The sequence below is a fragment of the Bombina bombina genome, chromosome 2 (assembly GCF_027579735.1).
Source record: "Bombina bombina isolate aBomBom1 chromosome 2, aBomBom1.pri, whole genome shotgun sequence".
NCBI classification, from domain to species: domain Eukaryota; kingdom Metazoa; phylum Chordata; class Amphibia; order Anura; family Bombinatoridae; genus Bombina; species Bombina bombina.
In genome coordinates, this window is record NC_069500.1 from 580,420,956 (window position 1) to 580,438,718 (window position 17,763).

Genomic DNA, 17,763 nt, shown 5'->3' on the forward strand with positions numbered 1-17,763 from the left:
AATTGACGTGCAAAAGTAAAGACGGCTATAAGCTTATTACAGGTATGAGAGAAATCAAATCTCTTCTACTAGCAATTACCTTTTAAAATGATTATATTTCTTCTGGTATCCAAGAGTTTCAATGTTATGACTTCTTAATTGCACTCTAAAACATGAATGATTTTTATTATTCCGAACATAGCTCCAACCAATTCTACAGCAGTTATGTCATTTTTTCCAAACATCAGAATTTTCAGCTAAAAAAAAAAGACAGCAAATTTTATGCAATAAATAAAACTAATTATGCAGGAAATACACATCGTAAAAATAAGCTTTATATTGTAGGTAATATGTAAAAATGTAGCAAAGGTCATTAATGTATTTGTCTGAATAAAATAACCTCATTTAGGGCCAGATTACACGTGGGCTCTAATAAAAGCTGCCGCTCGAGCACAAAAAGACGAACTTATAATATTGCTTGTGTGTTCTTATATTCTCCATAGAAGTTAATGGACAAAAAAAAGTGGAAAAAAACCTAACACTTCACTCTCGCACAAACCCGATCGCATATTCTTATGTGGTCTAACCCAACATGAAAATATGAATATTTCACATTCTGATGTTCTTCACATAACCGTAACCATAGTTGAAAATTCTGATGTTTGGAAAAATGAAATATCTGCTCTAGAGTTGGTAGGAGCTGTTCGGAATATATAAAAATCATTCATGTTTTAGAGTGCAATTAAGAACATGAATACATATACATATATATATATATATATATATATATATATATATATATATATATATATATATGTATATATATATAAAAGGTATAGATATATAAATAAATATATATAGGTATATCTAATTATAAATACTCCGAACATATTCTGCTATGTACCGAACATTTGAATGTGAAATATTTACAGTAATTACAAAGAATAACACTAAATATGAATGTTACTTAAATATGTTTCTTCATGTTTTCATCTACTTCACTACAAAGTCCTCCAATGCACTTCTATGTATGTATATGTATGTATACATATGTATGTATGTATGTATGTATATATATATATATATATATATATATATATATATATATCTGTAAATACATATATACATATATAAATACATATGTATACATATATAGACATATACATATATACTGTGCATATATATGTGTGTATATATATATATATATATATATATATATATATATATATATATATATACACATATACATACATATACATATTTAGACATGTATATATATATATACAGGGAGTGCAGAATTATTAGGCAAGTTGTATTTTTGAGGATTAATTTTATTATTGAACAACAACCATGTTCTCAATGAACCCAAAAAACTCATTAATATCAAAGCTGAATAGTTTTGGAAGTAGTTTTTAGTTTGTTTTTAGTTATAGCTATTTTAGGGGGATATCTGTGTGTGCAGGTGACTATTACTGTGCATAATTATTAGGCAACTTAACAAAAAACAAATATATACCCATTTCAATTATTTATTTTTACCAGTGAAACCAATATAACATCTCAACATTCACAAATAAACATTTCTGACATTCAAAAACAAAACAAAAACAAATCAGTGACCAATATAGCCACCTTTCTTTGCAAGGACACTCAAAAGCCTGCCATCCATGGATTCTGTCAGTGTTTTGATCTGTTCACTATCAACATTGCGTGCAGCAGCAACCACAGCCTCCCAGACACTGTTCAGAGAGGTGTACTGTTTTCCCTCCTTGTAAATCTCACATTTGATGATGGACCACAGGTTCTCAATGGGGTTGAGATCAGGTGAACAAGGAGGCCATGTCATTAGATTTTCTTCTTTTATACCCTTTCTCGCCAGCCATGCTGTGGAGTACTTGGACGCGTGTGATGGAGCATTGTCCTGCATGAAAATCATGTTTTTCTTGAAGGATGCAGACTTCTTCCTGTACCACTGCTTGAAGAAGGTGTCTTCCAGAAACTGGCAGTAGGACTGGGAGTTGAGCTTGACTCCATCCTCAACCCGAAAAGGCCCCACAAGCTCATCTTTGATGATACCAGCCCAAACCAGTACTCCACCTCCACCTTGCTGGCGTCTGAGTTGGACTGGAGCTCTCTGCCCTTTACCAATCCAGCCACGGGCCCATCCATCTGGCCCATCAAGACTCACTCTCATTTCATCAGTCCATAAAACCTTAGAAAAATCAGTCTTGAGATATTTCTTGGCCCAGTCTTGACGTTTCAGCTTGTGTGTCTTGTTCAGTGGTGGTCGTCTTTCAGCCTTTCTTACCTTTGCCATGTCTCTGAGTATTGCACACCTTGTGCTTTTGGGCACTCCAGTGATGTTGTAGCTCTTAAATATGGCCAAACTGGTGGCAAGTGGCATCTTGGCAGCTGCATGCTTGACTTTTCTCAGTTCATGGGCAGTTATTTTGCGCCTTGGTTTTTCCACACGCTTCTTGCGACCCTGTTGACTATTTTGAATGAAACGCTTGATTGTTCGATGATCACGCTTCAGAAGCTTTGCAATTTTAAGAGTGCTGCATCCCTCTGCAAGATATCTCACTATTTTTGACTTTTCTGAGCCTGTCAAGTCCTTCTTTTGACCCATTTTGCCAAAGGAAAGGAAGTTGCCTAATAATTATGCACACCTGATATAGGGTGTTGATGTCATTAGACCACACCCCTTCTCATTACAGAGATGCACATCACTTAATATGCTTAATTGGTAGTAGGCTTTCGAGCCTATACAGCTTGGAGTAAGACAACATGCATAAAGAGGATGATGTGGTCAAAATACTAATTTGCCTAATAATTCTGCACTCCCTGTATATATATATATATCAATGTTAAAGCCCTTTGCCTGACTTTATTTTTCTTACACCTGAGATCTCATATCTTTGAGCCCTTATAACTTTTGTGTGCATTTTTTTTTAAATATTTTTATTAGATAGTATTATTATGAGTGTAACTGTACTTTGTAATGTATTTTTTATGTTTTGTGCAACTTTTTAGCTTTGCAAAACAGTAAACCAGAGCTCTGAAGTCACGGTAATCCTTCTAGCATAAATCACGTTTACTTTCAATAATACAGGTGATAAGCCCGACAAGCACAAACACCCATGATAAACCCCTTATCGCTTGCACAATAACGTTTGCTCTCGACTCGTAATCTGGCCCTTAATTGTTTAATGATACATTAATTTTATACTAAACATCAACTGCTTTCATTATTCTTAATTAGTAGCAAGGTAAAGGAAAGAATGCGAGCAAATAAACATCTGAGGTTTTAAAACCTACACTCCAATAGAGAAATCTGTGTAATGTTCACAGATGGTAGTAGTATAGAAATGGTATAATCTTACAAGATCCTATCACCTGCCTTTTTTAATCGGTTGGATGATATTAAATAAAGAAACAGAGATATTTTTTTCAGCATGATTTATATACTCATTTTACTAAATGATGTCACTGCAGTGTTAAAAAAAACAAATCAATATTCTGCTTTTTCTCTGCGGCTCTAGAGTGGTACTTTAACTGTGTGTTTAATCATTTTGCCGGGGTTAAATGCATAGAGTTGCAGGGTTAACAGTGATAAAATTACTCTTAAACTGGATCATGCCTTTGTGAAAGTGAGTTCAACAAGGGTATCTGCTGAAATATTTCCAGGGGAGGGCAAAAAAGTTAAATGTCAGGTGTTGGGAATTATTCCAAAATGCTAATAGTCCCACTAAAAAGCTTATATGTTTATGAGTACAGTATACATTTTGGAGTCACAATATGATAAAATGTAATACACATTTATACTTTTTTGTTTGTAATAAAATGAATGTCTTTATCCAGACTCCTCACTGACACCTAGATTACGAGTCTTGCGTTAGCCTTAAAAACCAGCGTTGAGAGGTCCCAACGCTGCTTTTTAACACCCGCTGGTATTACGAGTCTGGCAGGTACAGGTGTACCGCTCACTTTTTTTCCGCGACTCGAGCATACCGCAAATCCCCTTACATCAATTGTGTATCCTATCTTTTCAATGGGATTTTCCTAACGCCGGTATTACGAGTCTTGGAAAATATAATTTAAAATAATCGAAAAAAAATTACTACAATTAAATAAATTATTCCTATTTAAAACTAAATACTTACCTATAAAATAAACCCTAAGTTAGCTACAATATAACTAATACTTACATTGTAGCTATCTCAGGGTTTATTTTTATTTTACAGGCAAGTTTGTATTTATTTTAACTAGGTAAAATAGTTATGGAGGACCACTTCTGCCCGGTTGGGTGAAGACGTCTCAAGGTAGGGTGATCTTCAAGGGGTTAGTGTTAGGTTTTATTAAGGGGGAATTGGGTGGGTTTTAGAGTAGGGTTGGGTTTGTGGGTGGTGGGTTTTACTGTTGGGGGGGTATTGTATTTTTTTTTACAGGTAAAAGAGCTGATTACTTTGGGGCAATGCCCCGCAAAAGGCCCTTTTAAGGGCTATTTGTAATTTAGTATAGGGTAGGGATTTTTATTATTTTGGGGGGCTTTTTTATTTTATTAGGGGGATTAGATTAGTTGTAATTAGTTTAAAATTCTTGTAATCATTTTATTATTTTCTGTAATTTAGTGGGGTTTTTTTCGTAGTTTATTTAATTTAATTGTAATTAATTGTATTTAGTTTAGGTAATTAATTTATTTATAGTGTAGTGTTAGGTGTAATTGTAACTTAGGTTAGGATTTATTTTACAGGTATATTTGTATTTATTTTAACTATGAAGTTATTAAATAGTTAATAACTATTTAATAACTATTGTACCTAGTTAAAATAAATACAAAGTTGCCTGTGAAATAAAAACAAACCCTAAGCTAGATACAATGTAACTATTAGTTATATTGTAGCTATCTTATGGTTTATTTTATAGGTAAGTATTTAGTTTTAAACATGAATAATTTAGTTAATAATAGTAATTTTATTTAGATGTATTTAAATTATATTTAAGTTAGGGGGATGTTAGGGTTAGGGTTAGACTTAGATTTAGGGGTTAATAACTTTATTATAGTGGCGGCAATGTTGGCAGCGGCAGATTAGGGGTTAATAAGTGTAGTTAGGTGGCGGCGACATTGGGGGCGGTAGATTAGGGGTTAATAAATAAAAAGTAGGTGTCGGCGATGTTGGGGGCAGCAGATTAGGGGTTCATAGGGATAATGTATTGGCGGCGGTGTCCGGAGCAGCAGATTAGGGGTTAATAATAAAATGCAGGTGTCGGCGATGTCGGGGGTGGCAGATTAGGGGTTAATAAGTGTAAGATAAGGGGTGATTAGACACGGGGTTCATGTTATGGTGTTAGGTGTAGACATAAAAAGTATTTTCCCATACTAATCAATAGGGCTGCGTTAGAAGCTGAACGCTGCTTTTTTGCAGGTGTTAGGTTTTTTTTCAGCCGATTCTCCCACGTTTTACCAGCTCAGTGCTACCGTAAGCAACGCTGGTATTGAGGTGAGATGTGGAGCTAAATTTTGCTCTCTGCTCACTTTTTTGCGGCTAACGCTGGGTTTAAAAAAACCTGTAATACCAGCGTTGTCTTAAGTGAGCGGTGAGAAAAAAATGCTTGTTAACACTGCAAGCCTTACCGACAAAAACTCGTAATCTAGGAACATTTAGTTTTATTTATTAATTTATTTAGTATTTGCTGCTATTAAAAAGATGGTGGGAGTGGAAATGTATTAAACATGGAAGTTATTTAGTGCAAAGTTTAAGATCTCTGGCACAATGCCCCCCCAGCACTTGTGCAGAGGGTCTGACTACACTTTTGACAAAATACAGTAGATTTATCCCATTTAGACTTTACATGTGGAGTGATATACATTCTATTTATGAATTTAGTATGTGTTTCCCTCCATGAGGAGGAAACTGTTGCTTTGTCTAGAAGATTATAACTTTCCTGAATTCTTTCAGGTGATATATGGGAATATATATGCTACTTTTTAAAAGGAAGAATATATCCAGCTTCTCAGGTACTGAGTTTATGAACTTTCTATGTTTGGGATATCTACAAGGGTGAGTAGTGTATAGCCCGCAACTACACAAGGCGTGTTGTATGTTTGCATTGCTATCTAGATAAGAATTTTTCTTTTGACTTTCTTACCCATGTCAGATAAGCCTTGAAGTAAAAATTAAGTTTACATGTTTGATCCAAACTAGCGGCTAGATTACGAGTTTTTCGTTTTGAGCTGTGCGGTGCTAACGAGCAGTTTTCTCTCACCGCTCACTTACCTGAAGCGCTGGTATTACAGGTTTTTACAAACCCAGTGTTAAAAGAAAAGAAGTGAGAGCTGAGCAAAATATTGCTCCTTACCGCACTCCAATACCAGCGCTGCTTAATTCAGCGGTGAGCTGGTCGAACGTGCTCGTGCACGATTTCCCCATAGGAATCAACGGGGAGAGCCGGCTGATAAAAAGCCTAACACCTGCAAAAAAGCAGCGTAAAACTCAGTAACACAGCCCCATTGATTCCTATGGGGAAACACAATTTATGTTTACACCTAACACCCTAACATGAACCCCAAGTCTAAACACCCCTAATCTTACACTTATTAACCCCTATTCTGCCGACCCCGACATCACCGACACCTACATTATATTTATTAACCCCTAATCTGCTGCTCCGGACACCGCTGCCACCTACATTATACTTATGAACCCCTAATCTGCTGCCCCCAACATCGCAGACACCTACATTATATTTATTAACCCCTAATCTGCTGCCCCCAATGTCGCTGCAACCTACCTACACTTATTAACCCCTAATCTGCTGCCCCCAACGTTGCCGCCACTATAATAAACATTAACCCCTAAACCGCCGCACTCCCGCCTCGCAAACATTAGTTAAATATTATTAACCCTAATTTGCCATCCCTAACATCGCTGCCACCTACCTACATTTATTAACCCCTAATTTGCTGCCCCCAACGTCGCCGCCACTATACTAAATATATTAACCCCTAAACCTAAGTCTAACCCTAACACCCCCTAACTTAAATATAATTAAAATAAATCTAACTAAAAATTCCTATAATTAACTAAATTATTCCTATTTAAAACTAAATACTTAACTATAAAATAGCTACAATATAAATAATAGTTGCACTGTAGCTTTATTAGGGTTTATTTTTATTTTACAGGCAAGTTTGTATTTATTTTAACTAGGTAGAATAGTTATTAAATAGTAATTAACTATTTAATAACTAACTAGCTAAAATAAATACAAAAGTATCTGTAAAATAAAACCTAACCTAAGTTACAATAACACCTAACACTACACTATAATTAAATAAATTATCTAAATTAACAACAATTAAATAAATTAAATTAGCTAAAGTACAACCCCCCCACTAAATTACAGAAAATAATAAACAAATTACAAGATATTTAAACTAATTACACCTAATCTAATAGCCCTATCAAAATAAAAAAGCCCCCCCAGCTTAAACTAAACTATCAATAGCCCTTAAAAGGGCCTTTTGCGGGGAATTGCTCCAAAGTAATCAGCTCTTTTACCTGTAAAAAAAATTACAAACAACCTCCCAACAGTAAAACCCACCACCCACACAACCAACCCCCCAAATAAAATACTATCTAAAAAACCTAAGCTCCCCATTGCCCTGAAAAGGGCATTTGGATGGGCATTGCCCTTAAAAGGGCAGTTAGATCTTTTACAGGCCCATACCCGCGGAGCGGCTCCATCTTCAAGACATCCGACGAAGAGCATCCTCTTCTTCCGACGACTAAAGATGAATGAAGGTTCCTTTAATTGATGTCATCCAAGATGGCATCCCTTAGATTCCGATTGGCTGATAGAATTCTATCAGCCAATCGGAATTAAGGTAGAAAAAATCCTATTGGCTGATGCAATCAGCCAAAAAGATTGAAGTTCAATCCTATTGGCTGATCCAATCAGCCAATAGGATTGAGCTCGCATTCTATTGGCTGATTGGAACAGCCAATAGAATGTGAGCTCAATCCTACTGGCTGATTAAATCAGCCAATAGGATTTTTTCTACCTTAATTCCAATTGGCTGATAGAATTCTATAAGCCAATCGGAATCTAAGGGACACCATCTTGGATGACGTCACTTAAAGTAACCTTCATTCGTCTTTAGTCATCGGAAGAAGAGGAAGCTCCGCGTTGGATGTCTTGAAGATGGAGCCGCTCCATGTCGGATGGATGAAGATAGAAGATGCCGTCCAGATGAAAACTTCTGCCCGTCTGGAGGACCACTTCACCTGGATTGGATGAAGACTTCTCCCGGCTTCATTGAGGACTTTGGCCCGATTGGATGAAGACTTCTGCCGCTTCATGGAGGATGGATGTCCGGTCTTAAGAACTGTAAGTCGATCTTCAGGGGGTTAGTGTAAGGTTTTTTTTTAAGGGTGTATTGGGTGGGTTTTATTTTTAGGTTAGGGTTTGGGCCGCAAAAGAGCTAACTGCTCTTTTAAGGGCAATACCCATCCAAATGCCCTTTTCAGGGCAATGGGGAGCTTAGGTTTTTTTAGATAGTATTTTATTTGTGAGGTTGGTTGTGTGGGTGGTGAGTTTTACTGTTGGGGGGGTTGTTTGTATTTTTTTTTACAGGTAAAAGATCTGATTACTTTGGGGCAATGCCCCACAAAAGGCCCTTTTAAGGGCTATTGATAGTTTAGTTTAGGCTAGGGTTTTTTTTTATTTTGGGGGTCTTTTTTATTTTGATAGGGCTATTAGATTAGGTACAATTAGTTTAAATATCTTGCAATTTGTTTATTATTTTCTGTAATTTAGTGTTTGTTTGTTTTTTGTACTTTAGCTAATTTAATTTAATTTATTTATTTAATTTAATTGTTGTTAATTTAGTTAATTTATTTAATTATAATGTAGTGTTAGGTGTTATTGTAACTTAGGTTAGGTTTTATTTTACAGGTACTTTTGTATTTTTTTTAGCTAGGTAGTTATTAAATAGTTAATAACTTTTTAATAACTATTCTCCCTAGTTAAAATAAATACAAACTTGCCTGTAAAATAAAAATAAACCCTAAGCTAGATACAATGTAACTTTTAGTTATATTGTAGCTAGCTTAGGGTTTATTTTATAGGTAAGTATTTAGTTTTAAATAGGAATAATTTTGTTAATTATAGGAATTTTTAGTTAGATTTATTTTAATTATATTTAAGTTAGGGGGTGTTAGGGTTAGGGTTAGACTTTGATTTAGGGGTTATAATATTTAGTATAGTGGCGGCGATGTTGCGGGTGGCAGATTAGGGGTTAATACATGTAGGTAGGTGGCGGCGATGTTAGGGGTGGCAGATTAGGGGTTAATAATATTTAACTAATGTTTGCGAGGCGGGATTGCGGCGGTTTAGGGGTTAATATGTTTATTATAGTGGTGGTGACGTTGGGGGTGGTAGATTAGGGGTTAAAAAGTGTAGGTAGGTTGTGGCAACATTGGGGTGGCAGATTAGGGGTTAATAAATATAATGTAGGTGTTGGCGATGTAGGGGGCAGCAGATTAGGGGTTTATAAATATAATGTAGGTAGCGGCGGTGTCCGGAGCGGCAGATTAGGGGTTAAAAATGGTCTTTTAGTGTTTGTGATGCGGGAGGGACTGGATTTAGGGGTTAATAGGTAGTTTATGGGTGTTAATGTACTTTTTAGCACTTTAGTTATAAGTTTTATGTTATGGCGTTGTACCATAAAACTCTTAACTACTGACTTTTAAATGCGTTAGGACTCTTGTCGGTAGAGGATGTACCGCTCACTTTTTGGCCTCCCAGGACAGACTCGTTATATCAGCGCAATGGAAGTCCCATAGAAAAAAGACTTTATGAAGTTTACGTAAGTCATTGTGCAGTAAGGCCAAAGAAGTGTGCAGTGTCCCTAAACCTTCAAGATTCGTAATAGCAGCGGGCGTAAAAAAAAGCAGCGTTAGGACCTCTTAACGCTGCTTTTTTTACCCTAACGCACAACTCTTAATCTAGCCGTAAGTTTCTTGTGCTTGAAAACCTGTGAGAAGTGCCTAACCATATTACTGTCAGGTTAATTGCAAGTTGTGTCATTCATAGACTGATTAGTATAGAGAAATGCTGTCATTACATCCATCTATACAACTGAATTGATATAAAAGGTACATAGCCTTAAATTAAAAACAACACAAGATAATGGTTTTAAAATATTAGCATTATTATTATTATTATTTAAGATATTAGCATTTTTTTATTCATTGCTGAGTCTTACATATTCACTGTGTACCAAGTGACCCTCCTTGCCCTTGATGTGTTACTGAAGGTTTTATATGCCTGGAAATTCATATAAACTTATTTTACTGCTTAAAGTAAATGTACTTTCAAACTAGAAAACACAAGAGAAAACAGACCACCATAGAGTAGCCAATGAAAATACTGTACCTTTTGAGAAAACTAGTAGGACATTAGCCAATCTAATCATAAAAGCCATAAAGTGACTGACAAGTAACCTGCAAACAGTCCTCTTTATTTTGCTGCTTTCTTGGAGATAAGTATCCTGTGCAGCTATGATTACACAATATTAGCTATGTTTTGTCTTATTACTTTTTTCATATATTTTATTATTATCCAAACTTTATTTATACCATTTCAATACTGTCCACGAACAAGCACATTTCTCTTTAGCACATTATTGTACATAGTGTAAATGTATTTTTTTTTTGAGCAGGACTAATTGCGAATATAGCAAGTAGCAACATATTTGTTGCATAGTGGAGAGTGAATTATTAGAATTCTTATTAGAATTCTTTTTAATATTGGACATACATATTTTAGTATGTATATACACACACACACACACACACATTTATATATATATATATATATATATATATATATATGTGTGTGTGTGTGTGTTATGTCAGAAATCTTTTGCAAACATATTTACATGTCCCGAAGTTCCTTTTTTTGTTCTAAACAATGTTGTCTGTCATATCTCTGTGTTTATTTATATCACTATATATATATATATATATATATACATATATATATATTGTAAATGTATTATTATTCTGAGCAGGAATAATTTCGAATATAACATTTAATCAGAGTATCAAATTTATTTATTTAAAATCTATAGCTATTTTAAAGGGATAGGGAAGTTAAAATTTAAGTTGCACTAGTGGGAGCTAGCTGCTAATTGGTGCCTGCACACATTTGTCTCTTGTGATTGGCTAAATAGATGTGTTCAGCTAGCTGTCAGTAGTGCAATGCTGTTCCTTCAGCAAAGGATAACAAGAGAATGAAGCAAATTTGATAATTTAAGTAAATTGGAAAGTTTTTTAATATTGTATGTTCTATCCAAATCTTGAAATAATATTTTAGGGTTTCCTGTGCCTTTTAAGAGCTGGGCCAGGTTTCTCTCTGCACCTGTCTTACCCCTCCTGATGGCAATCTATTTTAAAAAAACACCCCTTCACAGGTGTTATAAAATGGCCTAGCATATAAGATGACATTTCTTACTGAAAAAGAAATTCAAGAGAAGGAAGAAATACACTGAACATATCATGACAGTAAAGAGGTGAATTTAATTTTTGCTGTATCTGAATCATGACAGCTTAAAGTTAGTTGGGCTATCCCTTTGAGCTATCAGCTTAAGATTGTATTGAAACAAACATCAATTCTAAAATATTACACTGTGTATCCTAATGTCAGCATCAATATTTATCTTTAATACTAATTTCCCATGTACATACTTTCAAAGTATAATGCACAATGTAACAAATGGCACTTACAAGTTCTGATGAGTGATCAATGACAGAAGTATCGATCAATTTGATTCGTTAGTGATAGTTTATAATGTATATTTGAATCAGATTGGCTGATGTCATGAATCATGTGATTATGCATATTCCAATCCAAAGTGGTGGTCACTAGTGTGTGAGTTATTTAGGAGTTTGCATCATAATTGGTGCGAAAAGTGTTGCATCAAATATGGCACGAGAGTGGGACTTGTATTACATGGCTTAAAGGGACAGTTCCCCCAAAACATTTCTCCCCTTTAAATTATTCCCAATGATCCTTTTAACCTACTAGAGTGTATTAAATTGGTTACAAGTAGCTCCTTTACTCCTATTTCCGCATTTGAAATAGCTGATTTAGCCTGTGGTATCGCCACCTACACTGAACAAATTAATACTGGAGTATAGGCTATTGAATAGCCTAAGTATACACAGTCAGCAGCAGAGATTACACTCTCAGTGGGATGCAGGATAGTTAAGTAATAAAATGATAATTTTCCATTGTTCTCTCTATGTATTGAGCTTTGTTGTTCCAGCCAAATAAAAGATAAGGAAGCAAGTCTGTTCACACAAACTTAGAACATAATGAAATCTGATATCACCTTTAAGTTCAACACATTGTAATAGGCTGTGGTTTCAAAGCACAAAATCAGCTACTTTATATACACAAATAAGCATGAAAATGGAATTTCTCAAATATTTTATACTCTGCAGTTGGTATAACAAGTCATTTAAAATACATTAATGGAAAAACTATTTTACAGTGTACTGTCCCTTTAAGCATGGTGCACATTGATTTTTCAAAAAAATAAAAAGGAAGTTAGCTATATTATGTTGTGTATTTATTTCATTTTTATCTCTATATCTATTAGTGTGACAAGTTTGGGGCAAAAATTTGCACCAAATATGTAGAAATAATATTGTCCCCTTGATTTGTAATGAGAGACAAAGTTGTAGCATAATCCATCAGTAGTAATGTATTTTTCATTTTTATCCCTATATCTACTAGTGCACCAAATGTGGAGCAATAATATTGTTTGATTTTTTAAGGGTATACATATTTAATAGTTTGTAATTGACTTTTATTAGGTGATATGCTTCATTGTCTTGCATCATCGAACATAAGATTTCAGTGTTTTCCGACTCCCATTGAGTTCTATGGCATCCGTGACCTCAAGGGTGGCGGATTTAAAACTAGGTACGCTGCGTCGGAAAAGACGCAATCGTAACTGTTTAATTTTTGATAACTTTGTAAGTGCTTCAAATAGTGTCGAATAGGAAGGCGAATGAACACAATTCTGCTTGAATTCCACAGGTTTTCAAGTCGCATCGATCTGCGTCGGATTGAGATCGCGGGATCGTATGTTACGTCACAAATTTCAACATTCGATGATCTTGGCGCTTTGATAATTATGGCGGATTAATCTAGCAACAATTACGACACGGAATTCCAGCATAATTTCAGTTGACGCTTTGATAAATAGGCCTCCATGAGTGGAGTGCAATTTTGTGCTTTCAATCAAGTGTTAAATCGGCTAAATATTATGAGGCCAAATTATGAAAGGACTTGCAGACCTGATCGGACAATGTGGATTAGGTCCGCAAGACCTCACTGAATGCAGAGAACAATACGCTCTCCGTAAACAGCATTGCACCAGCAACTCACAAGAGCTGCTGGTGCAACGCCGCCCCCTGCTGACTCGCGGCCAATAGGCTGCCAGCAGGGAGATATCAATCAACCCGATCATATTTGATCGGGTTGAATTGCGGCGATTCCTGTGCGCCTCATCATCTTTAGACCGCTGCTTCATAACTGCTGTTTCTGGCGAGTCTTCAGACTCGCCAGAAACACGGGCCCACAAGCTCCATATGGAGCTTGATAAATGGGCCTCTATGAGTTGAAAGCAAACAGATTGTGCTTGAGTGTGTTCATAATCGCAATTTTGCTTTTAAGTTGCAGTAATCATTCTAGCATAAATCGCGTTTGCATTCATGCGTTCACATTTACTTTCAACTCGTAATATGAGCGGAAATTACTTATCTTCAGATAAGGATGAAACTACTAATAATTCCAACCATTACAATATTTTTACAGTTTTACTGGCAGCACTGAGAACTGCCGCTTCAACCCAGAAGAACTCCACCACCTTCCCTCTTACAAGTAGTTTCCTTCAAATCAATTTTCATAATTTGTTGAACTTGGGATCAGACGCCCACTTCTAAAGAGGTTAGAAGTAAAATGTGAGCAGAATGCCCAGGACACAAACTCCCTATCTCAACTGCAACATCTGAAGTATATCCCAACTTTATAAAAAAAATATTTCTGCTCCAGATTTTAATGTCTGTAAATGTCCTGTCAGATCACAAAAAGCTGTCAGGATAAATTACTAGATTGTTGGTTCTCTTAAAAAAAAATCAAAAACTCACTAATGAGGCCATTGTTAATATTACACCATTATATCTTGCAACTGTAAGATAGTGGTTCCAATGTGCTTTATGCCACAATGGCAATGTGCACATAACCATAGGATTGACCTAAGGCCAATGGTCTATTGCTTATAAACTTTATAAACTTCCTTATCTCTATGATGTGTTTTTGACAAAGGTGGGGGCTCCTTCCTGGCCAATACCAACAAAATCAACATATTACAAAGGCTTTAACCTCCTCTTAATTTGTTCCTATACATTTCAAAGCCTGACAACCTAAAGGTCTTTTCATGTGTTGTGTACCTGCTATCAGGATAGAAACTGGGAAGCAACCCAAAACTGACATATACAATAGTCCATACAATACTTAAAGTTACAGTAAAGTTAATTTGCACGAGACCTTTGTACAGTGTGTAGAGGAAAATATTAATATACATGTGTGAGAGTAATCTATTGCAATCAAAATCTATTTGTATATGGCATGATTAACAAATTAAAGTGCAGAACACAATTAAGGAAACAGCTTTAAAGAAAGTTGAAGGTACAAAAGGAAAAACATTAGCATAGTGAGTAGTTATACCCAGCAATTGAATGACCCTTTAAAAGGATTTTAAATTGTATTTATTTTTCTTTAATTAATTTGTCCAGTGTCCATTACTTCTTTTCACAGTCCTAAAAGGAGGCTGAGGTCTCTACAGAAAGGTAAATCTAGCTTAATGTCATAAATCTTCAAAAGTAACATGCAGTGTGTTTTACCCATGCTCAGAAGAGGACAGAATGCAATTTAAGTTGTCAATCTGTCAGCTCTCATCTGAGGGCAGGGGCTACAGTGCTGCACTGAGAATTTCTAAGTGATATTTTGCAAGAGAACAAGTCAATTTCTTTGCTGTTTCCTATACGTTTCCTTTTTCGTTTTGTTTTTTTAACTGGAGTACTATTTAATATCCCTTTAAACAATTACCTAATTTTTAACCCTTTTATGCTTTTTATCTTTTTGTATAATCTCAGGTGACCTTTGTCCAGATTTTTTCTTACAACAGAAATTTTTCAAAATCTTCTCTAATATCTGCTGATTCAAGTCATTGTTTCTTCAGATCCCTCAATATTTGGGGCATTGCCTGAGATTCCTCAGAGGCGGCGGTTTTCAGGCTGCTGCTCGCTTTCACAAAAGATGTTTTAATTGGTTATTCTGTTGTGGTCTATTTTCTCTTGTTTTTTTCTCACTTTAAATTTCATTTAAAATATGCTTGCTGAAATGGTGATATAGCTCTTTAAAGGGACAGTCTAGTCTAAAACAAACTTTCATTAATCAGATAGAGATTGTAATTTTAAACAATTTTCCATTTTACTTCTTTCACCAATGTTGCTTTATTCTCTTGGTATTCTTAGTTGAAAGCTAAATCTAGGAGGTTCATATGCTAATTTCTAAGCCCTTGAAGGCCTCCTCTTAGCTCAGGGCATTTTGACAGTTTTTCCCCACTAGAGGGTGTTAGTTCATGTGTTTCATATAGATAACACTGTGCTCATGCATGTGGAGTTACCTAGGAGCCCGCACTGATTGGCTAAAATGCAAGTCTGTCAAATGAACTGAAATAAGGGGCAGTTTGCAGAGATTTAGATACAAGGTAATCACAGAGGTAAACATGTATTATTATGACTGTGTTGGTTATGCAAAACTAGGGAATGGGTAAATAAAAAGGGATTATCTATCTTTTAAACCAATAAATATTCTGGTGTAGACTGTCCCTTTAAAGCCAAGAAACTTGTTACAAAATCTTTATTATCTTGTATTTTTATGTATGTGCAATATGTATTCCACAAGTTTTAAAACTTTTTTCTTTCATTCTTTTTATCGAGTCATTCAAAAGAATTCACAACAATGACAAGTTTGAAAAATAAATGTCTGGATCAGATCCCCTGGCATATTAAACTAAAATAAAATAAATTATAGTGTCAAAGAAATTTGTATTACTTTCCATCTCAGGCTGAAAATAAAAACACAAGCAGTACAAGCATTTTTGTCAAAGGGTGCATCATTTTCTATATCATTTTAAAATTGAAATACACATATGAACTATGTTAACTAACCTATCAAATTTACCAAATGTAAAAAGGCAGTAGTTTGTATTGAGCAATAGACAAACAACAATTGACAGTCACATATACAGTATTTCTGCCTGATTTGAGATAAATGCATAGTGGAGTATAGATATTTTCGGTATTGCCTTAGATGCCAGTACAGATAAGGTAGCAGCCTATTCAAACTAGATTAGTGACAAACCATATAAAGAATGTATTAGCTATAATCCCATATAATATGTCTAACCTAAAATTGATAAAACTAATTAAAAGAGAACGACAACAACCAAACACAAAAAGGCATATGTGTGATTGAACATATTGTTTCCAGTGCTGGCAACTCAGAACAACCAACTTAAGGTATTAAGTTTGAGAGATATTCAGCCAGATTACGAGTTTTGCGTTATTGCTGCTTGCTAATTACTTGTACTTAATTTTCACCGCTCACCTTTCATAGTGCTACTATTACAGGTTTGCAAAAAGCATGCTTGTGCGGGTGATATGGTTGCGTTGAGCTCCATACCTCAGCCAAATACAAGCGCTGCTTTGACGTGCTCGTGTACGATTTCCCCATAGACATCAATGGGGAGAGCCAGCAAATAAAAAGCTTAACACCTGCGATCGCGGAAACAAAAGATCCGTAACGCAGCTCCATTGATCTCTATGGGGAAAGAAATAGTTACCTTTAAACCTAACACCCTAATATAAACCCCACGTCTAATCTGCCTCCCCCGACACCTCCGCCACCTATATAAAACTATTAACAACTAACTGCCGCCCCTAATATCGCCGCCACTTACATTAAAGTTATTAACCCCTAATCTGCCGTCCGCCCACACCGCCGCTATAATAAACCTATTAACCCTTAAACCTAACCCTAACGTAACCCTAACCCCCCTAACTTAAATATATTTAAAATAAATCTAAATAAAACTTACAACTATTATCTAAATAATTCCTATTTAAAACTAAATATTACCTTTAAAATAAAACCTAAGCTTGCTACAATATAACTAATAGTTATATTGTAGCTAGCTTAGGTTTTATTTTTATTTCACAGGTAAGTTTGTATTTATTTTAACTAGGTAGACTAATTAGTAAAATAGTTATTAACTATTTAATAACTACATAGTTAAAATAAATATAAACTTACCTGTAACATCAAACCTAACCTGCCTTACACTAAAAACTAACATTACAAAAAATAAAATAAATTAATACAATACATTTATCTAAATTTAAAAAAACCCCACTAAATTACACAAAACCCCCCAGAAATTATCGAAAATAAAAAATAATTACTCCTAATCTAATAGCCCTATCAAAATAAAAAAGCCCCCCCATATAAAAAAAAACCTACCCTACACTAAACTACCAATGGCCCTCAAAAGGGTCTTTTGCAGGGCATTGCCCCAAAGAAATCAGTTCTTTTATCTGTAAAAAAAAATACAAACAACCCCCCAACAGTAAAACAATGAAG